Genomic DNA, 25,458 nt, shown 5'->3' on the forward strand with positions numbered 1-25,458 from the left:
ATTCTGTACATATTTTCATTTTACATTGTTGAATAAATGGATAGCTATGGTTCTTTCCTACCTCCTTCCTGCACATTTCTATATTGCTTTCTGTTTTTCCCCCCCTGTTTGCCCCCATTTTACCACTTTCCTATCTACCCCATTTTAGCACCTATAATCTGGTCAAAAATAGAATCACACACAACACACAAGTAACCAAAAAAGCAATGGACCCCTTCACCTTTGGTCTCCATGTATGCGTGCACTTTGGCATCATGCACCAATGCCAAGTGACAGTGAACAGCTGTTTGTTGATGCAGATAGCACTGTGAAATGCCACATAAACACACTGCACTAAGGTAACACACACTAACACATGGTGAAGTAGTATAAGAATTATTTAATTGCATTATCACTACTTAGTTAAAAGTATTACATACACCTGGATTTGAACTCTATATGATCTGGGCTCCAAATGAAATGTGTCAATGCATCTACACCTGCTACCACAGTCAGCTAAGCAGAAGGTGTGTTTCACACACTCAGTAGTGAGAACTTTCATAATTTTAGCAATGAGGCTCACATTTGCACACTGCTTAACTATGCACAAACTGGGAAAGCAATAGAAATGTGCATCCCCCATGTGCAAACACTTTGAGAATGATCACTCAAACCAACTGCTCAGTGGTACTCTATGCAAAGTGGGCAATACCATGTATTTCTTTTGTTTACTTTCCATTTAGACTTCATGCCATGAAACAATATGTGGAAACACAAACCAAATGATTGCACTGTGTGGGAAAATAACACATATTTACAATGCAGCCATTTGTTACCTCCCCAATGCACTGCAACCTTGGTCCGTCAGTACTTGCTCACAAATATATAAACTACACTATAGAAATAAATAACAAATGTCTTATATACCATGCACTTCTTTATAATGACAATACACAATCAGATTTTAGTAATATGGACACCTGTTTGCATATAGTTTGTAAAGCTGCCTATAAAAGTATACCTGCACATTGGAATCAACATACTACACATTGCACACTCATCAATTTGGTAACATGCAGAATGTTTATCTTGACAGTAGGACATGGCTAGCTATCTATTTCATGCCAGCCTCCCAACATCTTTTCTCCAACATCCAATTGTCCTACAGCCTTGTAAAAGTCAGACTTGTGCCATGGCACATGCGTAAATTACTGAGTTGTCTAGTCAGTGTACTTAGGTAGGGGTTCCATTCTCGATGCAGTCAACTGAGGTGTGTGTGCATGCATCTGTCTGTCTTTTCAGAAGAGTATAAGTATGTATACTGCAGTTACCACTCTAATCACATAGATTGCCAATATTTTGACACTTGCACATGCCTACATATCCATGTCATGCAGGCTTCCCAGCATCTTCTCTCCAACATCCACTGCTGACGTCATCCACTATAAGTTTATTTATTTATTTATTTTATTTATTACATTTGTTAACCAGGTATGTCCGACTGGGCCAGGGGTCCATTTTCAGCAGAGATCTGGGTAGAAAGCTCCACAGTAGTATACTGCAACAAAGAAGCCATAAATATTATGCAATCAATAGTACAAAAATACAATGCAAGCAATAGTACAATGCAAGTTCTGGGTATTTTTAGATACTAAAAACAAATTAAGATAAGGGTATTTAAAGATCTAATGAGGAAAAAGTAACAGAAGTGGGAAAAATAATTAACCCGGAGAGTGGCAGGAGCACAGTCAATGACTGGTAAGGTGTTCCTTTAGGAGGGATTTGAACTGATTGTGAATAGGATTTTTCACTATAGTCTCTGGAAGAGTGTTCCAGAGTTTGCCTATTCTGTGTGAATAGAGGGAGTCACCGTGATAGTTGTGGGAGTTGGATACCTTTAGTAAAAGTTTGTTGGAAGATCTGAGAGATCTAAGATTAGTTCTAGGATGAACTAAATAGGAGATGGCAGGGCACTTGCTGGGATGGTAGTTTATTTTGTGGTCTAAGGTTAGTTGATTGAGTGATAAAAGGTACAGGAGCTCTAGCCAGTTTAATTGTGAAAGAGCTGATCAGTGGTGAGATCTGTGTAGGTGATTAGTGGCAAATTTAGCAACGTTATTGTAACATGATTCTAGGTTGCTGAAGTCCAATTATTGAAGGTTAGTGAATATGAGAGAGCCATACAGAAGGGTAGATAGAAGATGTGTGTGAGCAGTGGCTAGCGTGGCATTGGGAGTTAGGTATGGTTTGAACCTGTATAGGGTGCCTAGTTTGATGTGGACTTTTTTGATAGTTTGGGCAATGTGTATATCAAATTTGAGGTCATCATCTATGGTAACACCTAAAAGTTTAGTGTCGTTTCTGAGGACTATTTTGGTTCCATTTGCGGAGAAGATTGAGAGAGGGTGCTGGGAAGGTTTGGGTTTTTTGTTACTGAAAGCTATCATTTTGGTTTTGTTGGGATTTAAAATGAGTTGGTGTTGAGAGAGATAAGTTTCAATGTCCTGAAAAGAAAACTGCATTTTTAGTTGGAGTGCTTGGGGTGAGGAGGCAAAGCAGATGAGTGTAGCATCATCGGCATACTATACTATTGAGGCTAGTTGTGCTGCTGAACTAAGGTTCTTTGTGAATATGATAAAGAGAGGTGGACTGAGAACAGTACCTTAGGGTACACCCACAGATATGGGGGGTAAGGTGGAAAGAGTTTTCCCATTTTGTAGCCTGTTGTCAATTAGAAAGATAGCTGTGGAACCAAGTTAATGAGGATAGACTGAGGCCATAGGAAGACAGTTTATTATGTAAGAGATGGTGGGATATGGTGTCGAAGGCTTTAGACATATCAAGAAAGGTGGAAGAGACAAGCTGGCCTTCATTCATGAGATGGTGGATGGTGTTAGTGAAGGTTAGGAAGGCAGTGCTGGTACTATGCTTAGGTCTGAAGCCAAGCTGAGAGCCGGAAATGAGATTATTGTTAAGGAATTAGTTAATGAGTTAGTTGTGGATGCATTTATCCTGTAGCCTTTGCCTTAAATACAGAGTTTTCTATTTGGAGTACTTAGACAGGTAGCGGTTCTGTTCTCACTGAAGTTAACTGTGTGTGTGTGTGTGTCTGCGTGTGTTTGTGCACTTGCTTGAAATAAGAGAGACCATTCTACATCAGCATATGGGACACTGCTCTTACCATCTTCCTCTCACCAGATGTTCATGATGTTATCAGCTATAGCTGATTTGCAGATGTGCAGTATTTCCATCAGGGCAGGGTCAGAGACTGGACTGTAGGTCAGGCACACGTCACCTCATCTTATACAATACAGATTACAGTGACAGGGATTTCCTTCTTTCTACTTGCATCATTTCATGGTTTGTAGGCCCTGTATTTTGTTGGTGAGAAACTCCTGTGGTCTCTCCAGCTGTTGTAAGTGTCTGGTGAGGTACATGCAAAATGGATCATTATGTTCTATTAGTGTTCTGATTAGGGTCAAGTACAGTGCTGCTATACCATCCTCGGATCTAGATACAATGGTCTGACTTATGAGGTGAATGATGTAGCCTTTCCATACCACTGTGGAAACTTGGTGGTCGAAGTTCAGATTGCTATCTACATGTGACCCCAGGTCTTGCACCACTGGGTTTGAGATAAGGGTGGTGTTGTCAATGCTGTAATTAAAGAGGAATTCCACTTTGCAGAAGGCAAACATAATGACACATTTTTGCATTAATCATTTTTCCATGTTAGCCTCTACCTTAATATGTTAACATCACTGGTGGACTGAATGACTGCACCTAATTTGCAATAATCAGCAAACTTGATAAGCCAAGGCAGTATATTTTAGCCTGGACTGTCAAAAAATAGATTCCATACAGTAAAGGGCCCAGCATAGAGACTTGTGGTAAGCCAGTGGTGACAGCTCTACTAGTAGAGGTTGATTCACCAACTTTCACAGTATGTGTTCTGTCAGTGAGCCAACTGGTTAACCATCTAGTGATGTAAGGGTTAATCCCCAGCTGGGAGAGTTACTCAATGATACCTGAGTGGGGGATTGTGTCCAAACCCTAAGCCAGATCAAGACAGGCAGTATGTACTGTCTTACCTTCATCCAGACCTATCACACAGAATCAATGGGGTGTGGCAACATTACAGCTTGCCTATAGTGTGACTCAGAACATACACCTAACTAACACGGTTGGATACATACTTCAACACACCCTACAGAAGGTATATGTTCCCACAGAAGAGTGTACATCAGCATGCATCCATCTGAGTTGGGGGAGGGGATAGCACCTGATGCATGCATGTAAAGACACATCCTGACTCTCCTCATCTGTGGGGTAGACCAACAAGTCATCATGGTAGACCAATATGTAATCATGGACCTTTTATAAATGGACACTGGCAATATCCCAGCTGTTTGCAAAAGAAATGTGTGAGCTGTTAATGCTATACCCATGTCTATTACATTTGTTAGATGTCCTCTAACAGATAAGGGTTTGGTCTTTCAGGATGTCATAGCAAGCATTTTCATCTCTGAGAAAAGAGGGGGCATCATTATCAACAAAACAAAATGCAAAAACAATGTGCTTTCTGCACGAACAGTTGTATAATTTGGTTCTGTATATGGTAAGGAGATTATATCCAGCTTGAAAGGTTTGTTTTTACACTTGCTTCAGAACATTACCAGTACATGTTAAACTGTGCCACAGATTCTTACCAATAAGAATTAGTATCAGTTTGTCCCTGTACAAAATAGACACATACTCTGTCTGAAGTCTAAAAAAGTAATAAAATGATGTAATACTACAAATGGGGTTACCATATATTAATAAAAATATGATACAACCAATGAAAAAATATACATATTGTGACATAAACAAAACAACCCCCCCCCCCAAAACAAAAATGGTTTTCATTCATTTACCTAATCAGGCAGTGGACAGGGAAAATAACAGAACTTAATGTGAGTCCTTGCAGTCCTTTTATTACACAAAACTTTTACATTGGCATCACTTCCATAGGTTTTAACCCTGTATGGGTGTATGGGCCAGTCATAGTGATGACACACCTCACAAGATGTGGTTCACACCCTTTTATCCCATGCATTAGGATGGCCTCTGCTAAAGCCCATAGTCAAGCCACATACTGGTGTGATAAGTAGACAAAAAAATCTCCCCTACCTGCAAGTGAAGATGGAGCAGACAACTGTCACTTAAGAATGGAAAACAATTGACATGTGACAGAAAGAAGTTAGGGGAACATCTGTCGTCCTTGACAGGACTAGGCAACAATGCTGCCAGAGGTATTATGACCCACAGAGGTGGAGGAGGGACCAGATGGCTGTAGTAAATATTCTTTTTTATTTTGTACACAGCAGGTAATATATATGAGTCTACTTCTCTTGTTCAAAAACACACTTCTTTGAACAAGACAAACCTGAAACCTACTTTGGCGAATGTGCACTTTCATGAAAATCAGTCTACCAAAGCACAGTACAGTGGGGATAAGGAAATACACCATTTCCCCACTGTAGTGCAGTCTTGGAGTTATTATATATAACTAGCAAGGGTGTGGGGAGTGCAGGGGAAGCTTGTCGCCCCTGCAAAATGTGTTTCACTTTGCCAGACCGGACATCCATAAGAGAATTTAGTTTTGATTTTGGTTTTTAATTTTAATTTTAGTTTTAATTTTGACCATAAGATAATTTCTTATGGTCAAGACCATAAGATTGAAGTTTTGAAACTTCAAAATAATTAAATAAAAACTAAAAACAATTTTTTTATATTCTTGTGGGAGACAACCTCCCCAAGCCCCCCAAGCCCCCTGCTAGCTAAATATAACAACTCCAAAATTGTACTACAGCAAGGAAAATAGTAAAATTCCCATTCTGTGCTGTACGTTGATCTCCATTTAAACAGTTTGAAGTTTCAAAACTTCAATCTTATGGTCTCAACCAGAAGAAATTCGAAGTTTTAAAAACTTTGAACTTTAAAAGTAGACATGTATATATATATATATATATATATATATATATATATATATATATATATATATATATATATATAAGGCTTAAAATGGCTCGCAAGGGCAGTTAGCTTAGTACTAACCTATGAACCTATATATATATATATATATATATATATATATATATATATATATATATATATATATATATATGGGGTTCACTTTATAATCTTGAAATTCCAAAATATCGAATTTCAGAATCTCGAGATCATAAAGCCGAAAGCCCATAATAGCGAAACCCCAGAAGCACGAAATTCAAAATCTCGAAGTTCAGAGGTGTTGAATTAGTGCTTCTGGTGTTGTGCTGTGTTAATGGATAGCTGGAGATTCAGGTAAGTGTTTATGTTCTAAGGGTTTTGGTTAGGGGCTTTAGTGTGTGCCAGTGTGTTTTGTTACTGTGATGTTTGTGTGCGAGGGGAATGTAGCTTGTATGGTGGTGTTTTCTTATGTTTGTCTGTGTAGTGCAACCTTGGAGTTAGTATATTTAAGTAGGGGGGTGTGGGGGTGCATGGGGGCTTGGCCCCCTGCTTGTATGTAGTGTAGGTTTGTGTGTTTGCTTGTGGGGAGGAAGGTGTATGTATGCGTATGTGTGTAGTGTATGGTTAGTATAGAAGTCGCAATTTTGAATTTCACGCTTCTGAGGTTTCACTATTATGGGCTTTCGGCTTTATGATCTTGAGATTCTGAAATTCGATATTTCAGAATTTCAAGACTATAAAGTGAACACATATATATATATATATATATATATATATATATATATATATATATATATAGTTCCTCTTCATTATGTTGAAGTACTGAAATCTCGAATTTCAGTATCTCGAGACCATAAAGGCAAATTTTTAAAATAGCAAAAGTGCATAATCACCAATTGAAATATCTCAAATTTGTGGTTATGGCTTTACGCCACGTTATGTGCGGTGTTTTGTGTTGGTGGTGTCCGGTGTCATGTGTGGATTTAGGTGGAATTTAAGGTAAGTGAGTGTTTTGTAAAGGTTTTGGGTGGGGGTTTGAGTGTATGTGAGTGCGTTTATAAGTTGCACGTGTGGGTTAGGATAGGCAGGTGAAAGTATGAGTGTGCAAGTGTTGGATGTTTTGGTGTTTGTATATGTGGGACGTGTGTGTGTGTGTGTGTGTGTGTGTGTGTGTGTGTGTGTGTGTGTGTGTGTGTGATGGACTGTAGAATGTCTGGGTGTGAGTTTACTTTCTTTTTCTGTTTGTGCGAACACCGATTTAGTATATATAAGTGGGGAGCTGTGGGGTTTAGGGGGGCTTGCCCCCCTGCTTATTTGTAGTTTAGGTTTGTGGATGTGTGGTGTTATGTTTTTGTGTGTTTTTTGTTTTGTAATGTGGGTATTGTGGTGTATGTGTGGTGTGGTGTATGCTTTATGTTCGGGATTTCAAATTTCGTGGTTTTGGGCTGTCTGTGTTTTGTGGATTCGCCTTTATGGTTTTGAGATACTGAAATTTGAGATTTCAGTATTTTGAGATTATAAAGGGGAGCTATATATATATATATATATATATATATATATATATATATATATATATATATATATATAGGGTCTATATTAGAACATCGAAGTTTTAGGTCTTCAAATGTTCTAATATCAACACCTAATAAGCGAAAGCTGAAAATAGAGAAGTTTTAGATAACCGAATTCTATCCTAGGGAAAGAATTTGGTCGTCCGTTCCTGTTGCTTCGCTATTTTCAGCTCTGCGGTGGAAAGTAACGGTCGGGTTCAGGTAAGTATGTGATTGTGTGGAAGTGATGGTTAGGGTGGGATAGGTGAGTTAGGGTTAGGGCGAGGTTCAGGTAAGTGTGCAAATGTTTGGACGTGAGGGTTTGGCTGGGATAGGTGAGTTAGGGTTAGGGCTTGGGTGAGGTGTGTGTGCGATAGTGACGGACCTTAGGGTTAGGGTTTGGGTTAAGGTAAGTGGGTAGATAGTGGTGTATCTACAGTTTAGTGTAGGTTTAGATGTAAGATTTTAGGTGCATGTGTGTGGATTGCTGTTTGTTTGGTGTGTTTGTGTTGTGTGTATGTTTTAGAACAGCAAATTTTTTCCCTAGGAAAAAATTCGATCTTCTAAATTTTCGGTCTTACCAGTTTTGGGTTACTAGGTGTCGATATTAGAACATTCGAAGACCTGAAACTTTGATGTTCTAATATAGACCCTATATATATATATATATATATATATATATATATATATATATATATATATACACACACACACACACACATATATATATATATTTATGTATATATATCTTGTGAGTGGGAGAGTTTATTGTTTGGTTAATGTTTTATTATATGAAATAGGAAAACAACTACATATACGCACACTCACACACACACACACACACACACACACACACACACACACACACACACGCTATATATATATATATATATATATATATATATATATATATATATATATATATATATATATATATATATATATATATGTATGTATATTTCTGTACGATATGTGCGTCAACATATTTGAAACTCACTGGAAATTCAAAATCCAAAGCAATACAAATGCAATGATTAATCTGGTTTATCTTTAATGCTAATCAACCCATCCGAGGTGGCGGAGCTATTGAACAAGTTATAAAGCAATGGTGTACACTTAGGGTAGCTTTTTACCTTATACTGCAAAACCTATTGGAACACACCCACAGAAACTACACTGCAGAGGCAGCTGCTGCTCTTCTGCATGTGTATGAGCAACAGGCTCAAGTCTTTGTTATTGCTGCTACTGAAAGACCTCAGGGAAGGAAGAGAAGGGTGTTTAGACCCTGATTAAGTTTTATTGGTCTACATGCTTTGGAAATAGTGGAGACCTACAGATGGATAGAGAAGCACTTCTTGAACCCTGCAACCTCTGTCATCCTCACCTGAGAGCAAGGGCAAACCAACAGGGGCCAATACCTATGGACACTAAGATATGTGTAGCAGTTAGACTGTTAGCTATGGGAACCTTTCAGATACCCACAGGGAACATGCTGGGGGTGTCACAGGCATCAGCATCCAGGATCCTACACCATTCCCTGAATGCTATGCTACAGTATGCCAATGACTATATATATTTCCCCCCTACCACAGAGGACAAAGCTAGAACTATGCAGGAGTTTTACCCCATAGCACATTTGCCTGAAGTCTTGGGTGCCATAGACTGCACGACACAATGAGATCAAAGCAACACCCGTGGAACAGGGAAGGGTTTACATCAACAGAATAGGGTTCCACTGTATTAACTGCCAGGTCATGGGTGATGCTAGGGGAATCATCCTCAATGTGTGGGCTGTCAACCCTGGCATTTACTACTACTCCCATATCTGGCATATTTCACAGCTCTACCAGAGGTTTTCCAATGGTGATATCCCACAAGGCCATTTACTGAGGGTTGCAGGGTGTGCATTCGAACCATGGCTGATGACACCCATCAGAAATGCATGCAAATCCATGGAGGAACTCTATAATGAGGCACACACTCAAACAAGAAATATAGAGCATTAGTTTGGGCTGTTGAAGTCATAGTTTTAGTGCCTAGATACATTGGGGAAGATCCGGAGCATGATCTCAGTACTTTTGCCAAAATGTATCATAGCCTGTACTATCCTACACAATATCATCCTGAAAAATAACAGCTGCAGTATGAACACCAAGGGCTTGGAGCAAATGCTCCACCACCAGTGGCATGGTCACCACATCTACATGCAGGTAAGGAGTCAAAGGAAGAACCCCCAGTTGCTGTGGATGTAGGTAGCCATAGGTGTGCACAATATGTCCTCACCCCAGCCAAGAGGCTATAGATAGTGTACATGCTCACCACCTAAGGGGTATATCTTTCATCCTATACATAGAGTACAATTGGTCCAGGCAATACTCACAGCCTTTACTTGCCCATGTAATGGCTGTGTTATCCTAGCATCAGACAGATTCAACCCTGAGTAACAGCAGTAGTAACTGCAGGACTATAAAGGTAAGTGTTGAACCTGTAAAAGAAAACTAAATTTGTAAAAAACATGAATGAGTGAATGAATGAATGGCAGATACCTGCATACAGTTACTTGCAAATATACCTAAGTAGAATGTGTGTGAGTTGTCGAACAATTACATCAGTATGTAATCTTACTGACTTCTGTAATATATTTTTATACTGTTTAAAACTATCATGCCTCATGCATCTAAAATACCCAGTATAGAAAAAGCAGTCCAAAGTCTACTTTTCCCTACATTCTCATAAGCGGAGCAATAAGCATGACTGCTATATCAACAATTTCAAGGTGGGAATCATAACACTAAAATGCTGTAATCATTCAGAAAAATATTCCAAATTACATCACCAATACATATCCTAAGCACTCAGTTAGCTATCTTCCCTGTGCCTTAGACATGTACATAAGTAACCTTGAATCAAAAATATAGAAATGAGGTGATGGCACAGTTATCATCATTTGCACAGGGTGAGGTTTGGGAGGCAAGAGGCCAAGCCAAAACTAGCACCAAAGCAGTGAGTGTGTGCGAGTGAGAGACACAGGCAGGCAGAAATGTAGATAATATGAAATGGCAACTGAGTCAGGATGACCTGAAACCCTCATTAACACCTCATGTAGCTGGTATGTGTGGGCATCTCTATGGGCACTCAATGTGAAATGTGTGTGTGAGTGTCAGCATGAACACAGCCATTTGTTTCTAGCATGTCAGCCAGGTGTGAGCTATGTGTGGTAGAGGTATCAGTTCAGCCTCGTCTCCCCTGACCATGAAAACTGGCTCTAGCAGGATTTGCACTTGCACATCCATGGCCATGGTCAGATGTGGTGGTGCTACCTCCTGAACATGAGAAATGTCTGCTGGATGAGCTCTCTACACAAATACATCCAGGTCCACAACCTCATGGCCATGAGTGTGGACATCTCAACCATTGGTCTAGCAATAGAAGTAGTGCCTCTAATAGAGCTGGATTAGGCATGGCCACTTTGGCAAACACCAGATGAGGTTGTATCCCTACGGCCATGTGGATGCTGTCCCCCTCCCAGCAGATGTTCCATCAAAGACACTGCCCATTCCAGTGGGGCATTCATCCAATCCACTGAATTGGCCACACGGAGGAGGCAGTCACACAAGTCAGATTGTGCCACATCTAGAACCCTAATCATGTCCTTAAAGGCCCTAGTGGAATGTGCCTATGCCTTCATAATAGGGTATACATGCATTGAGTGGCACATAATGACACACCAGTATCAGGTGGAGGGCAAACAACAGTCCTCCTCTGAGCACCCCTACTATCCCTCCTGTGTGGCACCTCACCCACACTTGGTTATGGCTATAGTCAACTGGTGCTGAAACTGTAGTAATCACACTACCCTGATCAACTGTATCATTCACAACCTGTCCACTTTCTGAGGGCTCAGTGGAATGGATTTGTTTAGGCATGCAGACTATGTCTGAAGAAAATCCAGGGGATATACAAGTCACAACCTCAGTGTGAGACTGAACCTCTGCACCCCTTGACGTGTCTCCATTTGGTCACCACTGTCAACAAAACCTACAGATATTCCAATATCAGGTGGTAGGAGTACTACACTTCCACTGTCAGGATTACATGTGATAATAACCAACACACATACAGGAATGAAGTCACTACTCCCTTAAATATTAACCCAAAATATCCAAACAAAAAGCACTGGTCTCACAATTGCAGATTGTACAGAAATACAGACACACTTTACACCTTCCACACAAATATAGATAATAAATCTAAATTATGCTTAATAATAAGAAAATAAACATTTGCTTAGCATGTGCAGATGTCTTAGCATTTTGCAGGGAGGAGGGGGCTACAAGAAGTGAAACAATGAAGGAATAGCCATTAAGCATCACAATGAGAATAACAAAGGGACAGTGAATAAACAATTGATTAAATACCTTGTAAGAATTAGTTGTAACTGAAACTTGTCTGAGTTGACCCCCACACCTCTCAACCTCTTAGAGCATGAAATCTGGACAAAGCCATAAATAAAAGTGGGGCAAAGGCCAAAAAATATGGACAATTTTTAAATATTGCTCTTACAAACTTAGAAAGTTGCTAGAATAACAGGTTTTGCTTTAGCATGAATTTTCTGAAAAGTATGAAGTCTGAAACTCAAATGTCTGTCATTATTTTCTAATGTCAAGCTTTAATGATTTGTCACTAATTTGCTAGAAAACCACAATTTTATGAAAAAATTAACCAAAAATATGACACAAAAATCTGGATATTCTGTGATAATCGGTATAGTTGAGAGTTATCACCTCCTTGTCTATTGCCCCATTCTCTTGTATAATCATGAATTATCAGTAGTTACAGATATAAAACTTATATCACAAGCAGTAGCAGAAAATTATATATTAGTCTACAAGACAATATAATGTTGCCATATGTAAGCCGACCTAGAATCTGCTCCTGCGACACACATGGCCTCTCAGCCAAATCAGCACCAACATCAGTTACATGGAGCAAAGGCTTCCTTGAGCTGTTGGGATTCTGACAGTGGACAGGAACTTCATTTAGTGTCAGTGGTAGCAGGACCCCCCCCCCCCAATGGCCAGATGTCAGGCAACTGCAGTTGCTGTCCCTCATACCAATGAAATCATGAAAGTGTCTCAATGCCACTCCTCATGATAGTTGCGACCATGATCACCAAGTGCCTTGACATCAGTGACTACTTGGTTCCAGATGTCCTTTCTGGTAGATCCTCCCAACCTCTCTCAAGTAGGAAGGCTCCTTGGTGACTCAAAGCCTGGATAATGACCTAATTCTCAGCTTCACTAAAAGGGAGTTTTCAAGGATTTGCTGACCAGGGTGTCAACAATCCTATGTGACATAAAACAGAGAAGGACAAAACCCATTAATAGTATATGAGTAATGCATTTTTTTTCCAAAAAAACAAACAATCAGGCTGTGTTCCCATTGTCAATATAAAGCACTTGAAACACACTTCTCATTTAGGACAACAGAACAGTAGGTGGCCCTTTTCAATCTTCAACACAAGCAAAAACATTTATTCAAACCAAGGAATAGCACTTAAGTAATGTTTCATATTTTCCAACAAATAATCATTTAGGACAACAGAAAAGTAGGTGGCCCTTTTCAATATTCAACACAAGAAAAAATATTTATTCAATCCAAGGAATAGCACTTAAGTAATGTTTCATGTTTTCCAACAAATAATCAGAGGCTGTGTACCCACAGTCAACATAAAGCAATTGAAACACGTCTCATTTAGGACAACAGAATGGTAGGTTGCGGCCCCCCCACCCTCCAAGACAAATGTAAAGGTCTGGACAAACACTCATTTGGTCCACAATTATATACTGAAGACTACAGTTATGTCATTGATTACTGGATGATAGTTATCTATGCTAAATAGTCAAGAATGCAAATCAAGAATGCCAATCGATTTTCATTGTGCCCATCACTGCTGGGGAGGTTGCCTTGGGAATCTGAGAAGCCTAACACCACTGTTATTCACATGTACCACCCCTTGCATTGGATGAAAAACATAATTAAATTCCTCTCTAATCCCAGGTGAAACTGCAAAAGCAAATGGCAAGAGTATACTTGTGCTGTAAGTATAACCTGTCTATCTCACAAATGTGAAGCCCTGTAAAAACTACCTATGCCAACAGTGATGTATAGGAAGTGTGTAGCAGATGATAACATAGTGTAGCCTCTACACCATTAAGTGCTAATGGTTTGCAACTGTGAATGATTAGTCTGTGTGAAGGAAAAATACAACAGTTCAGACACCCTTCCCTGCAATGGGTGTGTCGATGAGGATACATTTAAAAAGTGTGGAACTAACTGCAGTGAGCTTTTAAACAAAAGTAAATACCACATGTGTATAATTTCTGGCTATAGTAGCACAAGTTTCATGCCTTTGCTGAAAATGGTTGTTCACTGTTATGTATTTGTATCACACATTGAAAGACAAATGCTAGGGAATGCACTACAGATTGCACATCTGATTTTAAAGCAGAGATAAGGGAAGAATGACCAGAATACAAAGAAGACATAGCTGCATTTTTGCAAATATAATCATAAATAATTGTGTGATCACTCATTGCACTAAACATATTAGGCACACATGTACAACCAACTGAGAATGTACTGTTATTAATGGATATGAAATGTGAATTGCTTGCAAGCACATGATCTGATTGGTATTGCAAAGCTGAGGAAGGAGTTTAATGCTTATCACCCAAGTAATATATATTCACTATTGCCTTTTACATTTGCACATTGTCTACCTATGTGCAAACCGTGTTCACTGCTTAAGGAAAAAGTGAAAATGCAATTTGTTCACCTTCCTTCCTTCATGTAAACAGGTTTAGTAGCAATGCACAGCTATCAGCACTCTGTACAGTAATGCGTGTGGAAAATACACTAACTGCCTAGCTTTCCCAATGGCACCAGGTTAAGTGCAGTGACTTCAGTCAGAATACAAGTAATATTGGGGCCAAATCCACCACACTCCACTTTTAGTAAGGGTGTCCCACTGTAATTTTTCACAAAACTTTGATTATAAAAATACTACATACCAATAGCTATGTACAGAAATTTGATTGGCAGAAAGGTATCATTGCTGCTTGTATACACATATTTTTGTATGTATCATATGCATTATGTGTGTAACTGGTTTAGCATGACAGTGATGTTTATGTACTAAAAAATGCAGTTGAGTATCTCTGGTGCACACAATGGCTTACTGACAATCATCTACACCTCTCCTATTTCCCAAGTATAACTGTAAAACAGAATGTATTGTGAGGTATGTATCATAACTCCAAACTTTATTACTGAAGTCATGCAAGTCCATCCGTTTCCAGTATATTGTCAGACATTAGTCCTGTATCTCATCTGAGAATGCATAAGCCAGGACCTTGTAATGTCACATATATACAAGCTTAATTGATGCATAGCACCAGTCACTCTTTAAACTGTATGTCTGTAATGACCATGACTAGTAAATATTTCTTCTGTGGCAATGAGGAATAATCACCTATGTGGGAATGTATGCATCCTCTGTTATATAGGTTTGAATACCACATTGTGCAAATTACTTTTAACAGTGTGTAAGTCCCTAAAAAATATGAGTCAGTTCAGCTCATTGATCTCTCTCACTGTTGATCACTGGACAAAGTCTGACCAGGAATAGCAGCACACATGCCATAAATCAATGTCAAATGTCACTTAACATCATCACTGCTGTTTTGTAAACTCTCTTCCTCTTTGTTTGACAAATTTTCTCTTCATTTACCATCATGCAAACGTGGTTGACATGGTTGTCTGTGTTTGTGTACTGGTCACAAAATGCGATACCACAATTTGGATGAAAACCATTTCTACTATTGTTGGAAGACCTTTGCAGACATGGCAAGATATGGGAATGGATGGTGCCAAATTCAGAGCACAGAGGTGAGTTGTAGAGGGGTCAGAAATCTTTCTTGTAGTCTTATGAAGTAGTACAGACAGAGGCTGCTGCTGGGGGACTATACCAGGTCTTAGTACAATGCTGAGGCTTGGAACAGCCCAGCCAAAGCTATCTTTAGTGCGACTGGCATACCACAGACTGAGGGGCAGTGTTGGCACCACTACAATGACCTTAAGAGGCACAAGCAGGCACTACTTGACCAGTGGCTGGATGAGTTTCTCACTGCTAACACTCCCAAGTTATGTAAGTATAAATGTCATTTTGAAACGACTACCTCTGGGATTGTTTGTTATTATCAAAGTAGGGAATAATTAGACAACCTATATTGAAATTTATATAGGAATGAGAGCTGTTCTAATCGGTTCACTGAAAAAAAAAAGCTAATGCATGGAACAGACTGCCAAGTTATATTAAATTAAAAACTAGTGTAGATATTTTTAAAACTTCTTGAACACTTATGACTGTGTTGGTATACTGACTGGCCACAAGGGCATTATTGCATGTGTAAGAAATATTTGTACGTATATATGTGAAGGCTAACAATGATGGCCCAAGAGAGTGGGCTACTTGTGCATTGGTTTACAAAGTCCATTTAAAAGTGGGAGAAACAGGGAGGTTGTGTAAAACCAAACTGGAAATAGTTACAAATCTTTCTACAAGGTTTGATACACTTGTGGCTGAGGATCTTTATACTCAAAGATATGATGGTATGGCATAATCCTTGCACCGGAGATTCTGCAAACACTACACTGTGAAAATAGCTGTGAATCATTGGAAACATGAACCACAAAACATAATCAACAGTGATGAAATTAGAATCACATAGGATCACACAGTACTAGTAGTTGAAAAAAATAGATACATGAAAAACAGATATAGTAGTCCAAGGAGAAAAAGACAAATGTAGCGCTGAACACTGAAATTGCCACATTCAGTGATTATACTATCCTATATACTACAGAGACACAAAGTCATAAAATACTAAATTTTGAAAGCAGAAATAGAGAAACATGGAAGAAAGATACATGGACAATTCCAATAGTAGTAGGAACAATATGAATAATAAGAAATTAATTTACAATTACATTGAAATATTACACCACTATATGTAACTCCATATGAACTATAGGAGACAATTCAGGGTACATTGTGTTGCTGAGAAGAGCATAAACATGAAAGATTGAAGCAGTACTAATTTCATGAACTCTTATCATACCTTAATGTAGGAATGGGGTCCTTTTCCATTATAGAAACCCAAAACATTTTGAGAAATTAAAAAAAAAAGAATATATAAGCAAATGGGTGATAGAGCAAAGCTCCTGATGTGAAGGCTATGGCTTGCAACCTTGCAAAAATGCTTATTTAAAATTTGGCTTATTTGCACAAACATCCATTCTTGCGTTTAGTGCTTACATGTACTCAAGATAAATAACTTTTTGCATAAATATATGAGCTATTGTATTTAGATTGTATGCATTTCAAGCAAATATTGTAGAACATTAGGAAACCACAAGGTACGTTGCCTTGTTCTAAGGAATCTGAATCCTTATTTTTATTTGTGGCAGCAGTTGACATATGAGTATGTAAGGAAGGTTTTCCCTTGTGTCTGTAGCACTCTGACATAAACCACTGCTTTCTGCAACATTGACTTAATATTTTATGCAAATTTATTCACAATATCTTGTGTCTGGCTGATCATTTCATTGTGTATTGATTACATGTTAAATTTATAATTTATCTTTTGATTTGTTGATGTAATTATATTATATTTTATTATTGCTTTCAGCCTCTGGGATAAAAGTTTGAATTTGTAGTTAGATCGTGAAGTTTTGATAATTAGGTTATTTTCTATGCATTATTTATGTCAAACTCCATCCAGAAACTGAGAGAATATGTTTTTCATCATGTCTCAATAGTCTGTATAATACAAAATATTTGTTATTATGCTTTAAAACGTATAATACCCAGAAATGGTTGTGACTGGCATTGCCATAAAAAAACATTCCCACCCATTACATCTTGCTTCTTCAGTGCAGCTTGCGTTTCTATATGACAGGTCCAATAAACAAAGGGTTTTCTGGCATTAGTTTGCAGTTTGATGCAATTAATGACGTGTTTTTTTTTTTTTTTTTTTTTTATTTGGTTACAGTTACAGTCTTATGAGTCACTGGATTCTTACATTATGTCTGCAAATATGTCAATGCTTCTGTTTCTCTGAATTAATCTGATCTGTGCTAATTGTAAGATGTTTAACAGACTTTCATGCTGCATCTGAATCTTATTCCAGGCAAAGCAAAAAATCTGCATTTTGGGGGGCATTTAAAGTTGTAGTTCTAGCAAGACTGCATAAATATCATATGTCCAGTACTCTCTTGTTTAGCTCTCAGGAATAGCAGTTCAGCTCCGTTATCTGTGAATGATAGTTGAAACTTTACATGCCTGGTATTTTGTTTGCCCAATCTCCACAACTGACTATCAAGTACATACCTTGCACCTCCTGTTCACCCAATGGGTATAGTTCCACTCATTTTACAAGGAGAGAATCAATTGAAAGAGGGATGCTGTGTGTCACAAGCATGAAGGATGGACTGGAGTTTGTTTGTAAGCCATGGCATTCAAGGGGTAGGCGTACCACAGACCTGCTTGATGCATTAGTATATCTTTATCATGATATAATTAACTGGCCATGCACTTCTTGTAGACAACACTCCCTACCATGCAATCCCCAGTCTTCACTAAGGATTCAGTCATGGAGTGTGTACCCAGGTCCATGCTTCCTACCCCACTCCCAAAGAGAGGTGAGCAGGCTGAGTGCCTTCATTCCTGTCCTCTCCCACTCTAGTTTTAACAGGCACCTGAGCTGCAACCAAAGTCACATCACTTGGTCATAGTCACTTAAAATCAGCATGACTGTGGCCAAAAGATGAGAATACTCGCCAGAGTGTTTATGTTGTGTTGTAGCAAAACTGGTGTCTATTTCTAATGCAAATAGTTATCTAACAACAACCTCTTTGTAAAAGATTTTCATTTCAGCTGTTAAGTGCACTTTGCAGTACTTTACTCACCTCAGCAAAGCACATTCTCAAGATAGAGAACTGTGGGTGTAACAGAAAAAAGCTATAGAAAGAGTGTGACCTCTCCTATATCATGCAAAGTGAGACAAACCATTTCCTCTAACAATATCAGATTTGAGTAGGAAAAAAGTACAGATGGACATTAATGAGCTAATGCAGGAAAAACATGGTAATGAAGACAATGGAAGGTGTTAAAGTGCCCCTGGACACTAAACTAAATTGAGGTGATGTTATATGAAAAAAATAACTCTGGGATAAGGTTAACTATTTCACTGGATAGAGTTTTATAGATAATTACAAGGCATACAGTCCAGGAGACTATTTAGGAGCACAGTCCAAATTCCCACTTACCTCAGTGCACTACCTGGTTCAGTGATTTGCTCAAGGACATACAGTGGGTTAATGAAGGCTGAGGGAATCAGTTCATACACCACAGGAAGTAGGTCATTGACAGTGGTCAGCCTTAATCCTCTGTGTTACTACTTAAGTTATCTTTATGTCTAAAGCAATTTTTGAAACTGAAATGATTTTATCAAGGGATTCTAGTTAATTTACCTCTATACGTATAAATTGATGCAATATTTTAATATTAATTCATTTATAGTAGCAACATAACACAGACATGTTAATCATATAGTTGATTGAAAGTACCCATACAGTACACCACCATTTTGTAAACTGGCTTAGTTAAATATATGACCCCTGTGGATAAAGCTGGCCCTGAGAAGGTGCTATTAACTACTTATTCCACTGACAGCTCAAAAGAGCAATATCATCTGAAATAAGGAAAATGATAATTGTTGCCCTCCCAAGTATGCTAGTAATGCACCTAAGCACAGGAAAGAAGTAGATGAATAATATGAATTTCCTATTAGAATAGTACCAGTTAAAAGCATTCATGATCTCTTTTAGCAAAGATATCATTTTTGTATAACAAAGTTCTTTGCAATGCCTGATAAAGTATTCTAGATCATGCAATATCCATAAATGCCAGCAAATATAGAACAAACAATATTAACATCACACTGGAGCTGGAGGAGCTGTTGTCTGTCTCAGCTTAAACATATCCTTGTAAAAGTCCCTGAAATTCCTCAGGAGATGATGATGTAAACAACTTCTTAGACAGAATGGAATTATTAGAGTTAGTCCTAGCTGAATACTGAAAATTGTTTATATGTAAATTAGCAGTATCAGTAGCTAAAGAGGTCTCACACTCACTTGGAATATCAGAAGGCTGTGGATTCTATTCCCATACCAGGTATTTGGATTAATATTCCACTACTGACACTGCTGTGAAGCATATCTGTGGGGGAAGGTTCTACATTCTTGGTTGTGCTACCTATTGGATGAAATGTCAAATCATGACATCCTATGCCTAAGCTGGTGGCAGGTGAGTTTGAGGTAAAATATCTTATGAAAAAGAGTAGGCGACATTCCCAAGTGCACAAAATGGGAACCCTTATTGGATCGTCACAGTACCTCAACTCCAGCAGTGTCAGAAATGAGTCCAATAACCAAATTTCAGCAGAAAATGTGCACCAAAAATGCTTAGCATATACAGGTTTAAATAAATCTGTTTTCATATACTTTCATCCCTAAAACTACCCTCAGGACTTCATCAGAACAATAAAAGAATCATACAACTCACAAAATTTTCATACCGATTGTCCGAGTCACCTGATATGATCAATCCCATCAAAATATAGTAAGTCTATACTTCTAAAACTATTAGTAAATTATAAATCACTTAAACATTTTAAGACAAACAAGTTTTTTAAGACAAACAAGTTAGAAAAGCAATTATTATGAAGATTATAAAAATATTAAAAATATTGAAAGATATTAAAAGATATTAAAAAAGTATATAACCTAAAACTTATGAAACCACAATTCCTTGAATATAAAATAAGAACTTGAAAATAAATACGTGAAAATAGGAAGTCAGTAAAGTGATATTCTGGATTTCCCAGGCAAAAATATATATATATATTCCCATACATAGAGACCAAGACAAACTGGTAGACAATATGCAAAATTCATACTATATATTAAATTATTATAGATGAAAAAGTATTATTGACAACGATTTATTAACATTTTTGTAACTTAAAATAGCACTCAGTGTCATGCTGCCAGCCCAGCTATCTGGTATTTTGTAAATAATTCTATGTCATTTGTGGACATTGACATGATTTATACAGAACTATATGTTATCTACTGAGCTTCAGGAATGTAACCACAGCATACCCTGCTGGAACATAGACGATTAACTTGCAAAACTTACGAGTAGTTGAGGACAAGTTAATTTATAGCTGGGCCATAAACAAAATATGTTATCTCTTAGTTTCAGTTCAATAGCAGACAAAAAATGTCTAGAGCTAAAAGTTTTTCTATTGTCTTGAAAGAAAAGTAATTACTAGGTTTAAATTGTAAAGTGTAAAAAAGAAAAATAAAATATACACCAAGACAGCGGAGCCAAGACCCAGCTATAACAATGGTAATAATATAGCAAACGATTAAAAAGGTCACCATGCGCTGGGTCAGATGGTTGAATCTCAAAAATACTCAGAACAAATCAGTCCAACTGCAGTCCATACGCAAGCTCACAAATTCCCAAACAAAAAGTAACGAACATTGCTGTCGTGAAATAAAGACAATTTATTGAGACAAAAACTGTTAGCGCTTTCACCCATAGGCTTCTTCAGACAGTATGAGCATAATACATCTATCCACATCTTAAATACATGTTAAATCCAAACCATTGGTTAAAAAGTGTCATGTGCATATTGGAATTATTCCCCAAGTACAAACATAGTTAAAAAGTTAAAGCGCTAAAAAAACAAATTAAAAACCAATATGCTATATGCACCTTATCGTTTTGAGGAAAAGGAGATGTTATAGACCTCATTAATGTATTTACAACACCATTCACATTATTATTTTATGCATTGTTTTAATTGCACTTCTTATATATTTTTTATATATATATATTTTTATAGGTGATGTTGTTGAATTGGTTTTTAATTTGGTTTTTTAGCGCTTTAACTTTTTAACTATGTTTGTACTTGGGGAATAATTCCAATATGCACATGACACTTTTTAAACAATGGTTTGGATTTAACATGTATTTAAGATGTGGATAGATGTATTATGCTCATACTGTCTGAAGAAGCCTATGGGTGAAAGCGCTAACAGTTTTTGTCTCAATAAATTGTCTTTATTTCACAACAGCAACGTTCGTTACTTTTTGTTTGGGAATTTGTGAGCTTGCATATGGACTGCAGTTGGACTGATTTGTTCTGAGTATTTTTGAGATTCAACCATTTGACCCAGCGCATGGTGACCTTTTTTAAATTGTAAAGTGTTTTATTGTTTTACAACTTCCAAGATCTGGTAAACATCTCAGAGATATGTATTTTGTAAAACAGAGATGTGAAATTCTGTTATGTTGCTGTTTAGCCTGGGAACTGTAGTCAGGTGACAAAGAGGGATGTAATCTAAGTTGGCCCAACAGTAAGGTTTGATATTAATTTGGGAATGCTCTCAGAGAGACTGTGCATTTTGTATTTTGTCTTGGACCTAGCAAGAACATCCACTCATCGTCAACATCTGCATTTGCTTTGCTATGTAAGTAAGTTCTTAGGGCATAGTAGCTCTTTTTAGATATAGATAGGAATATAGTAAATATTAGTTTAGATGTTTTTTGTATTTATTTGAGACTGTCCTACTATGTTGTTTTAAATATTTCCTGTGATTTTGAAATCTGAAGTAAATGTGTTTGGGGACTGAGTATTGTCTTGTTCTTTTATTATTTATTATTAAATATATTTAAAACTCTCTTTATGGCTGATATTTGTGAGACATATTTAAGCTCTTAGAGTACTTGCATATGTATTTGGTGATACTGCACAGGCCACTCCTAAATAGCCTTGCTCTTGGTCAGACTACCATTTGGATTAATAGTAACATTACACAGTAGGACTGCACACCCTTTGTAAGGACCTTAGAGTAGCTGATAAAGAGTTAGTTGGTGGCAGCTGGAACTACCTTATAGTCTGGGCAGAAGGGGGCATAGCTAGTAACCTGTTCCAGCCTTTCCCAGGTGTGTGTTTGTGTACAAATAAAATCTCAAAGTTTGTGTGTGTGTGTGTGTGTGTGTGTGTGTGTGTGTGTGTGTGTGTGTCAGCTACTTGGGCAGGCACACGAAGTACTGGTTGAACAGAGAGGGTGCTGGAGGTCTTAGCTTGGCCACATAGCTGTGCCAGTGAGGAGTCTTATTGGGGATCTGGAGAGAGAGAGAAACTGTCTCCTTGCTGCATTTAAACTAACTTTTATAACACAATCGTAAAATAATTTAATTTCAATTTATTTTCTTGAAGTTGCAAGTTAACTCTGTATGTTCCAGTTTCTACTATTAAAACATACATTTGCACAGGTAAATAGTTTGTATGCATTTCTGTTCTAAGTCAGCAGGGCATGCTGTGGTTCCATTCTAGCTCAGTACATAACATACAGTTCTGTATAAATCATATCAATATTCACAAATGACATGGGATTATTTACAAAATTCCAGATAGCTGGGCTGGCAATATCTCCCAATATATATATATATATATATATATATATATATATATATATATATCACACAGCTAATGGTCTTTATGCTGGCTGGAAGTAAGTTCAATAGTTCAGCGTCAGTGTGTGTGAAAAGGCAGTGTCTGGCACTTTTGTTTGATACATGAACGATTATGAGTTCTTTATTTTCAGAGTGAAGGGTTCTGGTGGGGCTATAAGGTATTAAAATGTTCCTAAGGGCAGGGCAGTTGTTTGCATTGTAGACAATTTTGTGTGCTATGGACATACATTAATGCCATCTCCAGGGAAATGTACTGCATTTCTTCATCAGAGACCAAATGACTTAATCTGTATTCAAATGGAGGTAAAGCCTGCCAGGATACTGGATGAGTATTTTGATTTTATCTCAATTATTTATGTAAGTATAAATCTGTTTATACAAAAACTCCATCTCCAGGGAAAACATACTGTAATTCTTAATCAGAGTTCAAATGACTTCATCTGAATTCAGATGGAGGTAAAGCCCGTCAGTAGTCTAGATGACTATTTTGATTTTATCTCATTTCTTTGTGTTGTCTTAGATAACCTATTTGCAACAGAAGCTTGTGTAAAATATGTTACCACTTAATGACATGTTATAAACAGACAGCATAGATTACCAGTTTTAAATCAACCCACTTGATTTCAGATGCTTCACACTATTGCATCTTTTATTAATAAAGAGCAGATGCAGCAGTGAAATGAGGAAACGTATACCAGATGACGTACACAGTATGGTAATACAGCCATACTCAACCTTCATACTTAGCTAGCATGCACAGTTTTTTTATGTACTGCAGGTTCACGGCCTGTTCTAATAATGTTTGTATCGACCATTTGTTAGGCAAATTTGTTTCATGCTATCTAATTTACTCAAAATACACCACTTGGAAGTGGAGAAGAGAAGGTATACAATCATGACGAAAACAAAGCACTGTCTGTCCATATACACAAACTTCTCCACATAATAAGCCTTGCATAAAATGTGTTCATCTTGGGGAAAAAAATAGGTCTCAAAAAAGCTATTAAGAATGGACATAAGAGTAGGAGTACTGACATGTAATTAACATCTAGGTACATGCAATATATGGGGCCAGAATCATTAAAGCTCATGGAATCTGGTGCATTTTGCTAATATCAGAGCAAAACTTATGGATAACATTGCAATATGTACACATACTACAAGAAACTCCATAAATTTTCTAATAAAAAATTAAAAAAGAAGGGTAATCGCAGCCACATTGCCACAGCTAACATTTTAAATGATGGGTTTGGGACTTGTGTGGAGAACACAAGTAACACATACACCCTAGGAATGTGGAAGAAAGAAGATGTGGGGTATGGATGAAAAAGAAGGACACACAGGAAGGATATTGGAAGAGGAAAATCTGAAGGAAAGTCAAAGGGGCATGGTAATTTTTTTCTATTTTGGGGGGTTGGGAATAGACCCCTTTTTTCTTAAGAACAGAAGGAAAGTTAATACCAGGGAAAGAGGAGGAGAAGGACATCACAACAGGTATACCACAGAACAGATATCAAAACACATAATAGACAAAGGTCAGAAACTATGTGGCAGTCATACCTGGATGTGTATGACCAATGGTAGATGTGTGTTCTAGAGTAATAAATTCGGATCACAGTACACATTGGATAAATTAACACATATCCAATTAGTCCATCAGCAGTGCAGGTGTAAGCCAAGAAACATCAAAGATGAGGAAATGCATGTCTAACTATGCTAGATAACTCCAGCAGAGGACAGACCAAACCGATGACCATGCATGTGAAAGGCATGCAACCAAGCAAGCACAGTGTCTTTGGACTAAATGGAATGTACATGAAAGCAAGGTCAATACACATACACATACCAATGATATGTAAGAATATTTTCTAAAATGTAACAGTACAGCATAATAAATATAGTAGATTTTACACATGGATGTGAAAAAAGGACTCTGGGTAACACACATGTATAAAGAGAACAAGGACATATTGCACATTTGGCACATGTTTACTGTGTTAAAGTAATATATGGGAATGGTCAATAGCTGCAAGAAAGGTAAACATATCTGCAAAAATAATAGCAAATTAAGAAGGTGGAAGGCAGATGGACAACCTGGGCCAACAGCAGGGTAAAGTAGGAGAAGGGAAGTTTATACACTGCAAATCCATGTTACAGCACACAGGATGCTATAAAAACCAAACAGAAATACATTTAACCAAATGGAAAATGTATGTCAAATGGCCAGACTGATTGCTGATGTCCAGAGAATTGGACATC

This window comes from Protopterus annectens, chromosome 3.part0, assembly GCF_019279795.1.
Source record: "Protopterus annectens isolate FY-2018-M chromosome 3.part0, PAN1.0, whole genome shotgun sequence".
Lineage (NCBI taxonomy): Eukaryota > Metazoa > Chordata > Ceratodontiformes > Protopteridae > Protopterus > Protopterus annectens.